Below are 17,475 nucleotides of genomic sequence, written 5' to 3' on the forward strand. Positions count from 1 at the left end.
GGTCCTGAGATCGAGCCCTGCAACAGGCTCTGCATTCAGCAGGGAGTCTGCTTGAGATTATCTCTCTGCCTCTCCCACCCCCACACTCTCTCCCCCTCACTCTTTCAAAAATAAATACATAAATCTTTTTTTAAAAAATACATCATTGCTTTTAAAAAGCTATCATCTAAGCTTTCAAGTGAATTGTAATCATTGATCACAGATCACCATAACCAATACAATAATAATGAAATGTTTGAAATACTGTAAGAATTAGCAGAATGTGACAGAGAGACATGAAGTGAGCAAATACTGTTAGAAAATGGCACTGAAAGGGGCGTTTGGGTGGCTCAATCAGTTAAGCATCTGCCTTCAGCTCTGATCGTGGTCCTAGGGTCCTGGGATCAAGTCCCACAGGGAGCCCTGCAGCAGGATCCCTGTTCGGCGGGGGGTCTGTTTCTCCCTCTCCCTCTATCCCTCCCATCATTTGTGCTCTCTCCCTATCAAATAAATAAATCAAATATTAAAGAAAAAAATGGTGCTGATAGACTTGCCTGACACAGGGCTGCTACCAACCACCCTTTAGTTTGTAAAAAATTGAAATGATCTGCAAAGCACAATCAAGCAAAGTGCAATAAAATGTGGTACAGCTATAGTTTCACAGGTGTGTACATGTGTCAACACTCATTAGATTGTATGTGTCTTTTATTTTATTTTTTTAAAGATTTTATTTTTAAGTAATCTCTACACCCAATATGTGGTTCAAACCCACAACCCGAATATCAAGAGTCACACACTCCATCGAACAAGCCAACCAGAACCCCTGTATGTGCATTTTAATATACATTAATTATATCTTGAGAAAGCTATTTTAATACATTATTATGTGTGGCAGAAATTGGTGTGACACTCAAATATTTCTCTTCTTTTTTACGATTATTTATTTATTTATTTATTTGAGAGAAAGAGAGAGAGAGAAAACACAATTGGGGGGAGGGGCAGAGGGAGAGAGAGAAGCAGACTCTGCGCTGAAAAGACAGCCCTCCATGCAGCTCAATCCAGGACCTTGAGACCACCACGGCCTGAACCAAAAGCAGATGCTATAACTAACTTAGCCACTCAGGCACCCCAAGTGTGACCCTCAAATACTTCAATGATGTTGTGGTGGTCATCTCATCATAACTCCATTTTTTAAAAGACTTTGTTTATTTATCTGACAGAAAGAGACACAGCGAGGGAGAGAACACAAGCAGGGGAGCAGCAGAGGGAGAGGGAGAAGAAGGCTTCCTGCCCAGCAAAGAGCCCGATGTTGAGATGGATCCCAGGACCCTGGGATCATGACCTGAGCCGAAGGCAGACGCTTAACGACCAAGTCACCCAGGCGCCCCCATAACTCCATTTAATTCACCAATCTGTCACTTGCAAAGATTGGAAGGGCTACAACAGATGACAAGGGATCACTGCATGTTTAACCAAGTAATAGCTTTCATTGTTTCTGCTGTGTTGGACTCTGGAATAACATCAGACTACATCAGGCCATTTGACCCAGCTGACTGCATGTTACTGAGGTGCCTTTGGTTAAGGAATATGCCATATGGATCTTCTGGTAATCCACAATGGAAGAGTTGCAAAATGCAAACCTCTAGAAATCTAGAACAGGGGGTTACCATCTTGGTAGAAACCAAGTGTCTGACTATAGAGTATCAAATGACCATGTAGCTTGAACTTCCCATTATGAGCTACGTTCTGTCAAACCCATCAGTTTATAAGGTCTTGTGGGCTCAGCAGTAATATATCATAAAATAGAAGTGGTACAAAATTGGGGTGCCTGGGTGGCTCAATCAGTTAAGCATCTGCCTTCAGCTCAGGTCATGATCCTGAAGTCCCAGGATCCAGCCCGGCATGGGGCTCCTGCTCAGCAGGAAAGCCTGCTTCTCCCTCCCCTTCTCCCTCTGCTCCTCCCCCTGCTTGTGCGCTCTCTCTCTCTCTCTCTCTCTCTCTCTCATATAAATAAAAGGAAGTACAGAGAATATAGGTAAGCTGCACAATCTGTCAGAGGTAATTAATCCTAATCATTATGAGGACCTAGGACTGCTGCTACCTAACAAAGGCATAGAAAAATGTTTTTGGCATTCAGGTGATCCACTGGGGGTATCTTTTGATCCACTTATGCTCAGTTGATTATAAATGTGCAATTATTGCCACCATAGCTTGAAAAGTGTGGTGACCAGGAGGCCTTACTCCCTAGAAATAAGAGTGGGGCATCTAGGTGGCTCAGTTGGTTAAGCAGCTAAATGCTGATCTCAGCTCAAGTTATGATCTCAGGGTCCTGAGATTGAGCCCCATATTGGGCTCTGCGTTGGGTGGAGTCTGCTTGAGGGGCTTATTCTCCTCTCTGCTCCTCCCCCGCCCAGTAGTGTGCATATACACATGCATTCTCTCACTCGCTCTCTCTCTCTCTAAAAAAGTAATAAAATAAAATATGTTTAAAAAGAAATAAGAGTGTAAATATATATGTCAAATCATCACATTGTACACCTTAAACTTGCAAGATGTTATATGTCAGTTATATCTCAATAAAGCTGGGGAGAAAAGAAATGACAGTATGCATCAACTCACCAGGCAAGCCAAAGGGGAAGGAGATCTAAAATGGGTAGTAATGGAAGGAGGTGATGAGCATCAGTTACAACTCATGAGCCAAATGCAACAACAGAGGCCAAAGTTCATTCCATTAACCCTTCTCTTGCAAGTTTTCACAAAAATCATGGCCAGTCAGGATCCTGGAGCAGCCATACCTAGATGGAGTGAATTTAATGTAAGAAGCAATTGGAGATAACTGGTACAAGAGGTGGACTGCTGAGAATCTACTGGTGTGCCCACACCCCAACTACACTGATGGTTAACAACTCACACCTGCTGTATTAGTCATCTTGGGCTACCACAGCAAAATACCACAGACAGGGTGGCTTAAACAACAGAAATTTATTTTCGCACAATTCTGGGGGCTAGAAAGTCCAAGATCAAGGTACCAGCAAGATTCAGTTCCTGGTAAAGCTTTCTGCCAGGCTTCCAGATGGCTGACTTCTCACCATGTCCTCACATGGCCTTTCCTCAGTGCATGCACACTGAGAGAGAAACAGGAGAAAGAGTGCTTTTCCTTTCTTCCTTTTTTAAAAAACTGCGATATAACTGACATGTAGTATTGCATAGCTTTAGTATACAACATAATGGTTGGATATATGTATATACTGTGAAATTATTGCTATGATAAGTTTCTTCAACACCCATCACCACATGTAAGTTACAAATTTTTTCTTGTCATGAGAACTTTTAAGATCTACTCTCTTAGTAACTTTTAAATATACAATATGGCATTATTTACCATAGCTGCCATGCTGTACATTACATCCCAGGACTTTATTTTGTATCTCTTCCTATTCATATAAGCCACTCATTCATCATGAGGTCCAAACCCTCACAACCTAATCCAACCTTAATTACCTTTCTCAAAGGTAATTACCTAATTACCCCGTCTCAAAATGGCATCATATTTGGGTGGTTAGGGCTTCAACATATGAATTTTGGGGGACACAAATATTCAGCCCATAAATGCTACCCTCTTTTACGGAGAACTGTCAATTCCCTCAAGTGGGAGGCTGTATTCCACCTGGGCAATAAACAATTGACAAGGGGATATGAAAGACTGGCTCTTTTGCTTCAATGGGGAACTGATTCTGAGGTCCAATTTATGTTCCAGAGCTTTCTTGTAGAATCAGCTGAGACCACATCCTTGCCAGCTTTTTACTCCCTGTCTCATTCTGCTTCTCTCAGGCTTCCTCCAGAAACGACTCCCCCAATAAATCACTTGAACAAGAATCACTGTCTCAGACTGCTTCTAGGCAAACCAATCCAAGCCAGAGTATGCTGGTCAGAATTTTTATGTAACCTTATGGAGAAGTAGAGTTCCCCCAAACATTTCTGAAATAGAATTTCTTGTTAACCAGAGTGAGTGAGGGTTTAAATAGTATTTATCTAATGTACAAAATATACCACATCTTACATGTGAGTGTTGTAAAATTCACACCCATTATGGATGAATATTTTGTTGTCATATGGTTTACACCGCACTTCTTCCAGTGAGTGGATTTATTTTGAAAAAGGTGTCTCTTCCATTGCCAGATGCAAGTCAGCACTTCTTAAAAGCATTCTTTACCTCACTTTTTGTTAAATTCTAGTATTGTTAACATATAGGGTTATATTAGTTTCAAATGCACAATATAGTGTTTCAACAATTTCATCCATCACCCCGTGCTCACCATGACAAGTACACCCCTCAATCCCTATCTTCTATTTCCCCCATCACCCCACCCACCTCTCCTCTTGTAACCGTAGATTTGTTCTTTATACTTAAGAATCTGTTTCTTGGTTTGTCTCTTTCTCTCACTTTTTTTTTCCTTTGCTCATTTGCTTTGTTTCTTAAATTCCACATGTGAGTGAAATCCTAAGGTATTTGTCCTTCTCTGACTGACTTATTTTGCTTAGCATGACACTTGCAGAACAGTCCACAACTTGAGAGGAAGCAGTCTCATGCTCGCAAGGCACTAACTGCAGAACCACGGTTAACTGAACGACCATTTCCTGACTCAAGCTTCTGGGTTCCTTGTTTCATTTGTGTCTGCCAGTTGTAGCCTTTTACTTGGTACATTCTGACTGAAACTTCAGTGATGACAGCTTTACCTTTGGTCCTACCTTTGCCTCATAGACTAGTCATGATGGCAACCACTGACATTCCTCAGTTGACCTTGGCTTCATCTCTCAATGCTACCTTTGCCTCCTTGATTGCATCTGACATATGCTAGTTGCCCATCTGGAACAGGCCCTGATACTCCTGAGGTTTTGGTCTTTGTAGACCCTCTTTGTATAAAACATCCTCTTCTATATTCAAGTCGAGTGTCCCATTCTACTCAGCCTTGTTGGTACCTCTGAGGCTGTCCACCCCTGGCTGGGTAAATACTTTAAGTTCATTTTTTTTATCATTCCTATTTTGTTGGTGATTAGACACCTGAAGTCATAAGCAGCATTTCTAAATCCTATTTATAGGTATTTTTGTGTTCGTATTACCAGCCTCCTCCTTTTCTACAAAGGACCTTTCTATATTACATCTTTGACCTTCATGGTATCTATTTTTACTTTAGTCTGGATGTTCATCTTTCCTCATCACACTTATATCTAGCACTTGCTGCATTGTGTCAGGAAGATTTCTTCCAGACATACATTTCTTAAATATCTATAAAAACAGTCTCTAGGGGCACCTGGGTGGCTCAGGGGGTTAAGCCTCTGCCTTCAGCTCAGGTCATGATCTCAGGGTCCTGGGATCGAGCCCCGCATCAGGCTCCCTGCTTGGCGGGAAGCCTGCTTCCCCCTCTCTCTCTGCCTGCCTCTCTGCTTGCTTATGATCTCTCTCTGTCAAATAAAATCTTAAAAATAAATAAAACAGTCTCTATACTTACCAGTGATGCTTGTCATGTTCTGAGAAACCCAAGTCCTCCAACTTGGATAGGCACCACAACGTGGTGTTTAACAGCTTGTATTTTGGGGGCACCTAGGTGGCTCAGTTAGTTAAGTGTCCAACTCTTTTTTTTTTATAAAGATTTTATTTATTTATTTGACAGAGAGAGATCACAAGTAGGCAGAGAAGCAGGCAGAGAGAGAGAGAGAGGGAAGCAGGCTCCCTGCCGAGCAGAGAGCCTGACGCGGGACTCGATCCCAGGACCCTGAGATCATGACCTGAGCCAAAGGCAGCGGCTTAACCCACTGAGCCACCCAAGCGCCCCAAGTGTCCAACTCTTGATCTCAGCTCAGGTCTTGATCTCAGGGTCATGAGTTCAAGCCCTACACTGGGCTTCAAACGAGGTGTGGAGCCTACTTAAAAGAGAGAAAAGAAAAAAGAAAAGCTTATATTTTGAAATAGAACAAGCCTGAGTTTGAATCCTGGCTCTACTACTCACAAGCTAGGAGACCTTGACCAAGATGCTCAACTTCTTTTCGTCTGTTTCATTTTTTATAACACAGACAATGAACATACTAGTAATTACCTCATAAAATTGTCATGAGGATGAAATGAGATCAAGCAGTGTTTAGCCCAGAACCTAATATGCAGTATACATGTCATAAATGATATTATTATTATTTATTCACCATCTTCAAAGGCAGCTATTCAAGCCCAGAGTTATGCAGCACTTACGCAAAGGGCCAAGAAATACCTAGTAAGAACTGTCCATCAGAGCCCTCACCACTGTGGGAGGTAGATGAACCAAGGCTGCACCAGAAGTTCATTACAGAAGAGGTTGGGCAAGAGAGCAGTCAGGCCAGATAGAACACAAGCACCAAGCCAAAGAGTGGAAGGGGGAAAGGCAGCCCCTCAAAGCCTCAACTAGAGAGGCAGGGCAGAGGAGAAGACCAGGGATAGATGAGTGTGTGTTTGGGGTGACGAGTGAAAGGTTAAAATATAAATGGGTAAACTGTACAGATTTGGAACAAATACCCCGAAAGACAATATCCTTCCAGACCCAAGGTACCCTGAGTTGATAGAAGCAGAGGCTTAGAAGAAAAGAGCCAGGACATATCAGAACCTTCTCAAATTTCAAGTTTTCTCTCCTGCTTCCCCACTTCTGACCTGGGAACAAAGAAGTTTGGCTTTCAGTAGAAGACTTTGGAATGAAACCAGTCTTGGGGAGGATACTAAATTTAAAATCAGGGACCTAGAGATTGAACAAACTTTGTGACTAGATCTCATGCATCAGGCCTTAGTTTCTCTGCCTGGGAAAGAAAACTTCTGCCGAAAATGGCCCAGTTTCCCCTCATCATCCCTGGGGTGTGATTTGCCTAAACCGCAAACACCAAAGCTGGCTGATGTTTTCAGCATCAGGCCCCAGAATCTGAGAGGCTGTCAGACAAATGACACTTTCCTGCCCTCTCATCAGCCCCAGGGACCAGGATGGTCATATCTGCTCGTGGCCCCGAATACAACTCTTCTGGTAGTTCTCACAGAAACTGATGCAGCCCCCATAGAATTAAAGTGGTCCTTGATCAGACACCTGCTGCTCCCTTGTACTGTCTGAATCTGATGGCACCATGCATGTGATTGGTAAACAATTGTTCTTTACCACCTGTAATTGTTTCAAACTCTTGCCCAGGGGCAGGGGAAGGGGGTCTAATGCCGTTTAGAGAATCCCAGTGGCCCAAGAAGTCTGAAATAATCAATACAGTGATTTTGGGAAACTTCAAGAAAAGTCATAGAGGATTTCTGAAGATTCTGCCCAAATATCATTTGTGCCCTCGAATTTCTGCTCCCCGAGGAGATTTTACAGAACCAGGAAGCCCACTGAGCCTCTCCCCAGGTCTTGGAACTATAAAGGAACTAGGACCATGGTAAGCCCTGCCTTACCTGTCCCTTGCCCCCATTCTCACCCCAAACCAACCTCCATGAGTGGGTAATTAAGCCCACCCTTAATTACCCACTCATGATGCAATGAAAGTTGATAAGCCATCTTGCTCAGGGCCCTTTAATCTGGTGGTTTCTGTTCCATAGCACCCGTCCTCTATATCCCTACATCCTAATAGATCTAGAGCTTAGGACTATGGAGACAGGAGAAAGATGCCAATAAGCCCTGATGCCAACCACCCAGAACGGATGTTTGGATTGCTGAGACTCTGGGCTGAAAGCCTATGCTGAGCCCAGTCCTCCTTGCTGCTTATCCTCTAAGAGACTTTGCTTCCCTGATGCTTCTCTTGCCACAAGGAAGTATGGCAGGCCAGTTTGCTGCTGGCACCTGCCACACTGTAGCATAACACCAACACTAATGACAGAAATAATCATGGTGACAACAACGGCTTGGTATACATGCAGAAGGTACTTGTCATCTCCCCAGGAGCCTCCTGGCCTGGGGCTCAATTGTGACAATGTACCTGGCCCCTGGCCCACACTGTGGCGGTTGCACACCAGATTTATCTGAATGGTTGACATTATCATTACTGTCATCACCATTCTTGATAACTATTAATTTATTCCTACAAAACACATTTACTGAAGATGAACTACGAACTGCATGCCAGGTACCATGCAAGATGTTACAGGAGTTATAAAGATTAACATCTTCAGGAAGTCCACAGGGAGCAAGAGAGCTCAAAAAGAATTCCAATGTAGGATTATAGAGACTTGTATATGGATATATTTCCAGTGCCTAGAAGAATATTAGACCATAGTAAATACTCAATAAATATGTTTCAATGAATATTGAAAGAATGAATGAATGGAGCAATGAATGAATATTTAAGAACTATAGGATCTAAGAGTGGGAAAAAAGTAACTTTGCTGGAAAGAAGTCAAGGAAGGATTCAGAAAAATTGGCATTTGAGCTGAACCCTGAAAGCTGAAAAGGCAGCACAGTGTACTGGTTAAGAGCACGGAGTCTGGATCCGGAATGCCTGGGTTTGAACACCAATTCCATGTGGTTTGGGGCATATTACATAACTTCTTTGTGTCTCAGTTTCCCCATCTATAAAATGGGTTTACTTAAAAATATTTTATTTGGGGTACCTGGGTGGCTCAGTTGTTAAAGCATCTGCCTTCAGCTCAGGTCCTGCTCCCAGGATCCTGGGATCAAGCCCCACCCCTGCTCAGAGAGCCTGTGCTTCTACCTCTGCCTCTGCTGCTCCCCCTGCTTGTTTTCTCTTTCTCTCTCTCTCTTTCCAGCTCTTTCTCTCTCAAATAAGTAAATAAAATTTTAAAAATATTTTATTTATCCATGAGAGAGGGAGAGAGAAAGAATGATTAGGGGGAGGGGTAAAGGGAGACAGAGAGAAGCAGACTCCCCACTGAGCAGGGAGCCTTATTCGGGCTTGATACCAGGACCCTGGGATCATGACCTGAGCTGAAGGCAGATAACCAACTGAGCCACCCAACTACCCATATAAAATGGTTTCATAATAGTACCTCCCTTATGGGGTTGTTGCAACGATTATATGGGTTGATATTTGTAAAATGCTTAGAACCTAAGTGTAAGTAGCACATAGCACTATACAAGTGTTTGGTAAATAAACACAACTGGCTAGGAATTCATCAGGCTGACAGGGTGGAAATTTAAGGGTGTGAAGAAGAACATTCTAGATAATGTAATGGTATTGAGGTTTCCAACAGAATGTCATCCTTAAGAAATGGTGGTAAAGCCATGGGGGGCAGGGCTTTGCTAGGGGATCTTGAGTATCAGGATAAGTGCTGTGGTGAACCATGACTTATTTATTTGTTTGTTTGTTTGTTTAATTTATTTTTAGAGAGGGAATGAGGGGAGGAAAGGGCAGAGAGGGAGGGAGAGAGAGAATCTCAAGCAGGGTCCACGCCCTGTGCAAAGCCCAATGTGGGGCTCGATTTCACAACCCTGAGATCAGGACCTGAGCTGAAATCAAGAGTCGGATGCTTACCTTACTGAGCCATGCAGGCGCCCCAAGCCATGATTTTTTTCAAAAACTTTTTTGTTTTGGAATAATTTTTAATTTACAGAAAAGTTACAAAGTAGTGCTGAGAATTTCAGGATATCTTTTACGGGGATTTCCCCTAATGGTTTCCCCAAGGGAGCCATTGCTGCTAAAGCAAGAGTATAACATAGCCAGGCACAAGTTTTAGAAAAGCTGGTGTAGCAGTTGTGAGGAAGAGTCGGAGGGAGAGAGACTAGGGGTCAGCAGACCAATGAGGATGCTGTTAGCGCCATCCAGTAGACAGTCATATAGTCAGGACCGACGGTGTTAAGAAGACCTGATGTGACTTGTCCAAGGTCACACAGTTAGAGTTGGCCTGAGACTGAAACCCAGACCTATTGGACTCTCAGCCCAGAATTCCACTCTATTGTTCTACCTGGCAATGGTTTAGGGAGTGAGATTGTAATATGGGGAAAATATACAGAAGACTAAAGCTTTCAGGAGACCAGAGGTGCAGAGTTAACCAGCTTCTCAACCCCTCAAGGACAAATGGCCTGATGAGGCTGGTTGAGGACTGTAGAGAATGAGGAATCGATCTGCCATCCCATGTGAAAATGGATTGTAGCCCCAGCTTCTGTGTGTCAATGGACCTGATTAGCACTTGCGTGAGTTTCTAGCCATCGATTGGCAGGTGAGAATCATTCCAGGAGCAGCAGGGAGCCAGTCCTCTCCCACCTCCATCCCCACCAGCTTCCTCCCTCCACAGAAGTTTGCTCCCCCCTCCCTGCTACCTGAAGTCTCCAATTCTTCTCAATTCCCAGGCCTAATGGGTGCTCAGAGGAGGGCATGTCTACTACCCATCTCATTCAGCCATGCTAGGTACAGCTGGCAGGACAGATGGCCTTTTCAAAAGGCACTACCTGCTTGGAGGGATCGGTGAGTGAATGGGTACAGGGTTAAATTTGTAGCTTATAACAAGCTATTGAAAAAGCAAGGGTTGTACCACATATTGACAATGTGACCATGGGCAAGTCATTTGCTCCTCTGCACCCCAGTTCTCCATGTGAATGCATGATGGTTAATTTTACATGTCAAATAACTGGGCTAAGAAATGCCCAGATAGCTGGTAAAACATTATTTCTTAGTGTGTCTGTAAAGGTGTTTCTGGAAGAGATTAGAATTTGAATCGGTAAACTGAGTAAAGAAGATCTGTCCTCACCAATGTAGGCAGGCACCATCAAATCTGTCGGTGGACCCAAATACAATAAAAAGGCTGAGGAAGAGCCAGTTCTCTTTTTCTCTTCTTGAACTGAGATATCCATGTTCCATGACTGCAGACATCAGAGCTCCTGGTTCTCAGGCCTTCGGACTTGGATTGAATTATACCACCTGCTTTTTTGGTTCTCCAGCTTGTAGATGGTGTATCGTGGGACTTCACAGCCTCCATAACCATGTGAGCCAATTCCTATAATAAATCTCCATATATATATGTCTAAATATATTCTATTGGTTCTGTTTCTCTGGAGAACCCTGAATAATACAGTATGGGATTAAAAATAACTTTTCTCACTGGATTGTTTGGATTAAATAAGGAAGTGTATATAAAAGTACTCTGCAGTCCCTGGCACATAGTAGTTAGTTGGAATTGATTCTCCATTCTCCTCAAGAGACACCCACTCTGGGAAACCTTCTGTAGTTAATCCTCGTTCTATCTCTCTTTTCATCACTTGAGTGTCATGTTCAAGTGACAGCAAGAACCTTAGTGTTTGCTATGACCTGGAGAAGTTTGTCCTCCAAGGAACCTCAACCTGTAGTATTGGGTTGCCTTTGGAGGAGTGTCAAATTCCAGTAAAGGGACCAGATAGGCTCAGATTCATCAGACCCCCCCCCCCCAAGATTCATCTGGATTTAGAGGTTCTAGCCCAAGCTTGCTACATGGTATCTAGGGGGTGCCCTTAGCATTCTTGTGCATGCCAGGCTGTGCCCTCTCCCAGTATACTCAATTGTGCCTAGTCTATATGACAAGCTTCCTTCATTAGTTTTCTTCCCTGTCTCTCTAAGGCTGGAGCTCTTTCCACTTGGTAGTAGCCTTGATTTCCTGCCTTGAACTTGCCCCAGGGGTATGGACTTACATACTTGTGGCTGGTCTTCTTTTACAAGAGCTTGGCCTCCCCGTTGCCTTAGTTGGCCACTGTGGGACCACTGAAGTTTTCTGAGGCTACAGCCAAAGGGGAGCATCTTCTGGAACCCCCAAATTTGGAGAATGTGACTTGGTTATAAACTCATATCAAACCTCAGGCTATAGTGGAAAATGATGAGATTGTGGTCAGAACCATGGATAGAAGCAAGAGGGTTTGGGGTGCTTGGTGTGAGGATGAGTTCAGTAGCCCTGACTCCCTGCTGCTGCAGTGACTAGGGGCAGAGAGTCAGCACCATGGACAGATGCCATAGGTTGCTGTTACACTGAAAGTGCAGTCTTTTTAAGATCATGGACTAGTCAAGAAATGGAAACCTACTTTAAACTAGCCTAAGTTAGTCTTTGGTTGAGCTGGATGAGTGAGGTGGGGCCTATGCTGACACTGAATGCCCAGTCTTCTTGCAATGAGCTGTGGGAAATTATAGGCACATCCCCCTTTACCTTAAAGTATGATGTGATTTCTCTAACAGCTGTAGGGCTATTCCAGTTGTCTATTTCTTCTTGAGTAATTCGAGGAAATTGTATTTTTATCCAATTTATTGGTGTAAAGTTGTTCATAGTATCCTCTTATTACTTATGAACCTTTAAATTTTTTTTCTTTGCTATTTTTTAATCATTTTTTAAATTTATTTTCAACATAACAGTATTCATTGTTTTTGTACCACACCCAGTGCTCCATGCAATCCGTGCCCTCTCTAATGAACCTTTAAATTTTTGTAAGATCTTTAGTAATAAATAAACCCTTTCTGGTTCCTGATGTTGATATTGGCAATTTACATCTTATTTCCATTTTTCCTGGTTAGTCTGACTCGAGATTTATAAATTTCATTGATTTTTCTTTTTCTCTCTTTTTTAAAAAAGATTTTATTTATCTATTTGAGAGAGAGAGAGAGAGAGAGAGAGAGAGTGAACATGAAAGGGGGAGGAGCAAAGGGAGAGGGAGAATCAGACTCCCTGATGAGCAGGGAGCCTGACTAGGGGCTCCCACCACAGGACCCTGAGATCATAACCTAGAACACGACCTGAGCTGAAGGCAGAGGCTTAACCAACTGAGCCACTCAGATGCCCCTCACTGACTTTTCATTATTCCTTCCACTACCTCCACTAAGGCAATTTGGGACATTATCATTTTATTGTGGTGGCCTCCTAAGAGGCTTTTATGCCCTTCCCCTCCATTCCAGTACACTCTGTCTTCTGCTGCCAAATGATGCTCCTGCAAAGGTTTCTTTCATCTGGGACTCTCACTGAAGCTACGTTGTTTTTGAATAATTTCCAGACCCCTTCACTTGATGCTCAAGGCTGTCCACCCCCATCGGACAAACATTTACATCCCCAGTCATCACCCATTCCTCCCCTGCATGAATCCTCCTCTTTTCTAGCCAAACGGGCGCGTCTGTCCTTCCCATTAAATTTAGGTAATTTCTCAGCAATGTGCTTCTACAACTCTTCAGCTGTGGCTGCTGAGGAAAAAAACACAAGATTTGGAGTCTGAAGGCCAAGATTGGAAATGAGAATTATCCCATTTATGGGTTATATGGCCCATTTTCTTCATCTGAAATATAGGGTAATAATGCTTACCTGTGGAGTTATTCTTGATTCATATAGCAAGTGATTGTTGAAGAAATATGCCTTGAGACCTACCTGCATACCTGTGTGCATGTATGTACATGTGTGTACTTGCATGAGAAGCAACGCCCTCATGAAAGTATGTGCCCTGAAGACAAATACGAAGAAAAACGATAGGCAGCATTTATTGATTGCTCGCTGTACAGTTAACCCTTGAACAACAGAGCATTAGGGATGTTGACCCTCTGCACAACCAAAAACCCACACGTAAATTTTGACTTCCCCCAAAATTTAACTACTGATAGCCTACTGCTGACCAGAAGCCTTACCGATAGCATGAGCAGGTGATTAACACCTATTTTATATGTTATATGCATTTTCTACTGTATTCTTACAAAAAAGTAAAGAAACAACCAAGAAAAGCATAAAGAAGAGAAAATACAATTACAATACTGTATTATATTTAAAAAAATCCATGTAGGTGGATGTGTACAGTCCAAACCTGTGTTGTTTGCTAGTCAAATGTATTTGTTTATTGAGTGCTTACTGTACTAGGCTCCAGGGCTCACAAAACTCCCTGCCCTTTTGGAGTTTACATTTAATCCTTACATTCTAATCCTACATTTAATCTTCTGGAAATCTGAATTGAAGGCTGTAGTATTTTCTTTTTCAATTAAAAATTTTTATTTATGGTAAAATGCACATAACATAAAATTTACCATTTTAACCTTTATAAAGGTGCAGTTCATGGTATTAAGTACACTCACATTCACATGATCACCAACCATCTCTAGAACTCTTTTCATCTTGCAACAATATAACTCCATACCCACTAAACATTCCCCCTATCGCCCAGCCTCTGCCAACCACCATTTTAGTTTCTATCTCCGAATTTGAATAATCTAGGTACTTCATATAAATGGAATCATACAGTTTTTGTAACTGGCTTATTTCTTTTAAATAGGCCCCATGCCCAGTGTGGAGCCCAATGTGGGGTTTGAACTCATGACCCTGAGGTCAAAACCTGAACTGAGATCAAGAGTCAGACACTTAAATGACTAAGCCACCCAGGTGTCCATAACTGGTTTATTTCACTTAACATAATGTCCTCAAGGTTCACCCATGTTGTAGCATATGTCAGACTTTTTTTCCTTATTAAAGAAGAAAGATATTCCAATGTACATTTTTTTGAGACAGAGAGAGTGTGTATGGGGGGCAGGGTGGGGCAGAGGAAGAGGGAGAGAGAGAATTTCAAGCAGGCTCCACGCCCAGCACAGAGCCCAACTCTGGGCTCAATCTCACAACCCTGAGATCATGACCTGAGCTGAAACCAAGGGTCAAACACATAAGCAACTGAGTCACTCGGGCACCACATATATTTATTTCTTTTTTTTTAAAGAGTTTGTTACTTATTTTAGAGAGAATGAGAGTGAGAGAGAGAGAGCATGCATGCGAATGGGGGGAGAGGCAGAGGGAGAGAATCTCAAGCAGATCTTCACTGAGTGTGGAATCCTACATGGGGCTCAATATCATGACCCTGAGACCATGACCTGAGCCAAAACCAAGAGTCAGATGCTTAACTGACTGAGCCACCCCCACTTTTTTTTAAAAAGCAAATCAATATATGTACATCTGTACATGGTTTTGTTGTTTTTTTTTAAGATTTTATTTATTTATTTGACAGAGAGAGAGAGAGATCACAAGTAGGCAGAAAGGCAGGAAGAGAGAGAGGGGGAAGCAGGCTCCCTGCCGAGCCGAAGGCCCTACGCGGGGCTCGACCCCAGGACCCTGAGATCATGACCCAAGCCTAAGGCAGAGGCCTAACCCACCGAGCCACCCAGGTGCCCCGTATACATAGTTTTTAAAAGTTAGCTAGTAATACAAGTATAACCGCAAATAACAACAGTTCATACCCCACTCCCTAGTCTCACTCTCCAAGGCTGTCACTTAAAATAATATGAGTTGATTCTACCAGTAATTAACTCTCAATATCTAAATAATATGCCTTTATGCTAGTTTTTAATCTATTAGGAAAGATAATTAAATCTTATAGCACCCTACCCCTACACCTCTCCCTCTTGCATCCTTCTAATATAATTATATCACAATTTTGGTTACATCAATATTCAGGATTTGCCTTATTGATTTTGCACACATCATGCATTGCTGACACTGATATTGCATGACCTTTCCTGTACAGTTTTTCTTAATCTTCCCTTGTGTTAACAGCCTTGTTTTATTTCCTTTCTCCCATTTTCTTGGTTTTGTACTTGCTTATCATTCATTCTTCCCAGACTCTTCAACAGAATGTAAAAACCTTCTAAATGCTAATTTCCACATAGCAAAACACATCAGATAATCTATTAATTCTACTTTTATTTTCTTCTTAGGGTATCCCTGCTGGAACCTTCCACCTACCTGCTCAATGTGTATTGACTCTTTGGGCCACAGTTGGTCATGGAATCTCCTTTGTAATTTTTCCGGGCTGAATCTTCTTTCCTGGATCCCACATCTTTTTCTTTCTTGGTTAGTCCTTCCTTTAGATGGACATCCATTAGTAGCTTCCTGAGAAAGCATAGATGAGAAGTAAAATTTCCAAGACCTTGAATTTCAAAAAATTCTTTATTCTACTTATTCTACTTTCACAGGTGATTTATAGTTGGCTGGTATAGGAATTCTTTAGAATTTTGAAGTCATTCTTCCAACATGGCTGTTGAGAAGTCCATTGCCATGGCTGCTTCCACTGTTGTCTTTATGTGTATATTGTCCTTTCCATATGGAAACTTTTAAGATTTTATCTGTGCCCTCGCCCATCTAAAAGTTCATGAGACTTGATAGGGGCCTATTGTAATTTATTTTACTTGTCACATCTTTGGTGAGCCTTTTCACTCTGGAAATTCATGTCTTTTATTTATTTTTAAAAGATTTTATTTATTTATTTGAGAGAGAGAGAGAGTACATAAGCAGGGGGAGGGACAGAGGGAGAAGGATAAGCAGACACCCTACTAGGCAGGGAGTCCAACACAGGGTTTGATCCCAGGACCCCAGGATCATGACTTGAGCCAAAGGCAGACACTTGACGGACTGAGCCACCTGGCACCCTGAAAATTCATGTCTTTCAGCCCTGAGGAATTTCTTCTATTATTTCTGTGAACCTCTTTTCTCCATCTTTCAACATCTAAAGATCCTTTCTCTGCTCAGTTTCTCCAGCGAAGAACCCACCAGTCTCCACCTGAGCAGATATGCCCCTGACCACAAGCATTTTAGAAGCCATGTCTCATGGGCCCTAGAGTCTCACTCTTCAGACTCTCAGTTAATGTTCCTCTTTTCATTGGGACAATTCTTCTCTGATTACTATAGTGCTGAGTGTTCCTAGACTAGAGCCTTTCTGGTTTGCTTTTGAAACAGAATAAAACCTCCAGTCCCTGCCAGGTTAGGGGAGGTGTAGTCAGGTATCTGTGTGATAAGGAAGGGGTCTGTTTCTGATGCTCCCTTGTTCCCAATTCCTTGTTCTTAGCCCTATGCCTTACTCCCACCTTCTGCCTCCAATATCTTTTCTTGGGTCTGGGTCTCTAACTGGATGACTCCTCTTTGGTATCTTTTGTTGTGGCACCTGGTATGCAGCTATCCCAGCTCTGCCAACTTTTCCATCCACTTGCTAATCTTCCGAAGATGTGCTGACATCTGTGGTCCACCATTGCCTCTTTTATATTCCTTTACTTTTATTTTAGTGAGGCTTGTTGAGGGCGCAGATATAAATGCATGTATTCCATCTGCCACACTTAACCAGAAATCCAAAGACTGCACTCTTAATTACCATGCTATATTGCCTCTCAAATGAGACAGTGCTTCTGGGATCCCACAGCCCAGTGAGGATGAAATGAGGTTACACGTGTGAACATACTTCATAAGCGCCAAAGAGCCCTTTGAATGAGAGAGTGTTAAATTCCCCTACCCAAGTTCCCTCCTTCCTTCTCTCTGCTCTCTGATTCCTCCTCATCTCCAAGGTACAGCTCAAGCTTATCTCCTCCTTGGGGCCTTCCCTCATCAATGCAGCCAACAGGATGGCCCTGAGCCCTGGGCCCTGAGCCACCACAGGATTCTCTGTGCACCTCCCTTGGCCCTAAGCAATGCTACTTTATTCCACGGTGGGCACAGAGCTACTGACCAAGATGCATAGTAAAATGTGGATCTTTCAGTGTATAACAAAAGAGATTTCCTCCTTCCTACAGTCAAGAGACACAAGCCTGACTAAACAA

The sequence above is a fragment of the Enhydra lutris genome, unplaced genomic scaffold (assembly GCF_002288905.1).
Source record: "Enhydra lutris kenyoni isolate GAN:26980312 unplaced genomic scaffold, ASM228890v2 scaffoldscaffold9, whole genome shotgun sequence".
Lineage (NCBI taxonomy): Eukaryota > Metazoa > Chordata > Mammalia > Carnivora > Mustelidae > Enhydra > Enhydra lutris.